Genomic DNA, 2500 nt, shown 5'->3' with positions numbered 1-2500 from the left:
AAACAAGCTGGGTACGGTCATATACCACCTCACAACTACTTCACATGCGAAATTTGTCCAAAGAATAATCAAGGATGTGCCGTAGTTCGAGCTGCATTACAAGAACAAATGGACTTGGGATGGATTCAACATATCCGAGTCAGAACTGAACATGACATCAACATGGTTCAAGGATGTCCAGGAGAATACAAAATCTACAAAGTTGAAGACCTTGAAGGATCGGTAGTCAGGTTCCACAAAACTTTAAATGGACTTGCCTACTTTGGAACAGATTTCCACGCTTACAGTAGATGCAGAATCTGTCGAAGAGATTCACGAGGATGTTTGCGTGTTCGCAACGACATTCAAAAGCTGATGGATGACAATACCATTACTGTTCTTGCCAATAGAGAAGATGACGAAGTCTTTACCGTATCTCCTCAAATTAATCAAGTTGAACCTATGCAAGTTAAGTATGATAGCAGGAAGACAGCAATTGCGCCGTTAGTCATCTACTTACCAGGTCCTGTACCGTATGAGTCCAGCAAGGCTATACCATACAAGTACAACGCTACATTCATTGAAAATGGTAAGGAAATACCATTACCGTCTGTTGTCAACATTGCTGATGTTAGTCGAGTCACCAGAAGTGGACGAGTCTTCAACAGAACAACAGAAAATGTGGAGAAACCTTCAGAGGAAGTACCACATAGGCAAGACAATCTTTCGACCAATGCTGTTCAAGCGAAAGAAAATGATGAGATCTTGAAGTTAATCCAGAGGAGTGAATACAACATTGTAGATCAATTACTACATACTCCGTCTAGGATTTCTGTTCTTTCCCTGCTATTGAGTTCTGAAGCTCATAGGGAAGCTCTACAGAAAGTTTTGGAACAAGCTTTCGTAGAACCAAGTGTTACTATAGGCCAATTCAACGACATCGTTGCCAACATCTCCGCCGGAACTAGCCTAAGTTTCTGTGACGAAGATCTTCCTGAAGAAGGAGTGGACCATAATCTTCCACTTCACATCTCAGTTGGCTGCATGGGTGATGTACTCACAGGAGTCCTAATAGACAATGGATCCTCTCTCAACGTCATGCCTAAATCAACATTATCAAGATTATCTTTCAAGGATTACCCTCTAAGAAAAAGTCATGTCATCGTCAAAGCATTTGATGGATCAAGAAAGTCAGTGTTCGGAGAAGTAGATCTTCCCATAACTATTGGACCTCAGACGTTCAAAATCACTTTCCAAGTTATGGATATTCCAGCACAATACAATTGTTTGCTAGGTCGCCCATGGATTCATGAAGCTGGGGCAATTACTTCAACACTTCATCAGAAACTGAAGTTCATAAGAAATGACAAGTTGGTAACCGTATGTGGAGAACGAGCTCTAATCGTCAGCAACCTGTCATCATTCTCCGACATAGAACCAAAAGAAGTTGTTGGAACTAAATTCCAAGCACTTTCCTTAGACAAAGGAAAGGAGAAAGCAGCGTCTATTTCTTCATACAAAGATGCAATCCAAGTTGTGAAGGATGGCACAACCAATGGTTGGGGGCACATTAACATTCCTACCAACAACAAGAACAGAACGGGAATTGGATTCTTTCCGACATCATCAAAGACTATCCCAGGGATTGAAGTAGTTCTCCCTATTCAAGAAACTTTATGCAGTGGAGGTTTTCTTCAACCTGTTCAACAAACAGTCAATATCATCGATACGGAAAGCACCGATGAAGAGGAATGGTTATCCTATCTTCACGAAGCAGGATACATCTCCCTATCAGAATCTGAACCACTCTGCTGTTACCCGACTAAGGGATCTGAAAGTAAGACTCAACCAAGCAGTGATGAAGTTACTAACAGCTTCACCACCAGAAATCATGGTTCATCAGAAGAAGTTCCTCCTATCCCCGAAGAGACTTGGGATACATTAGGAGAACCAAGCGGAAAATTCGACTACATGGTGAAATACTCCGCTCCTGAAAGTTCAAGAATCTCTCTTAAAGATATTGTTCCAACTGGATGGAACAGTGATTTTGAGTACCTCTCTCAGCCAAAAGAGATGTATAACCCTTGCTATTCAGCATCACCTACTGGTGAAGTCATCATTGAGGATTATATCCCCAAGTCACCTTCCGAGGCTAAGGATCTAGAATTCACATATCTAGTCAATGCCATCTTGGGAGAAGAGCAAGACCAAAATACAGAAGAGGACGATCTCGAAAATGTCTCCGACAACGAGTCTCTCCATTCAGAAGATTGGAAGTTTCCTCAAAAGAAAGTTCGACATACTCCACTCGGAAATGGGTATGCTCACACCGCTCAGTCTGCTGAAGTAGAAGAAGATCGTCTGAGTGTTGCAAAGACAGTAGTTGGTAAATCAAGACCTACCACAGGCCAGCTTAAGCCTAAGGTTCCAGATTACTTAGTGCACAATGGGGTTCGCCACTACTGGACAGCTGTTGAAGTTTCAACTGTTGTTCGCACTCCTAAGTAGGAACTTTCACCGT

Source organism: Vicia villosa, unplaced genomic scaffold (assembly GCF_029867415.1).
Source record: "Vicia villosa cultivar HV-30 ecotype Madison, WI unplaced genomic scaffold, Vvil1.0 ctg.002256F_1_1, whole genome shotgun sequence".
Classification (NCBI taxonomy): Eukaryota; Viridiplantae; Streptophyta; class Magnoliopsida; order Fabales; family Fabaceae; genus Vicia; species Vicia villosa.
This window is presented reverse-complemented; position numbering follows the sequence as displayed.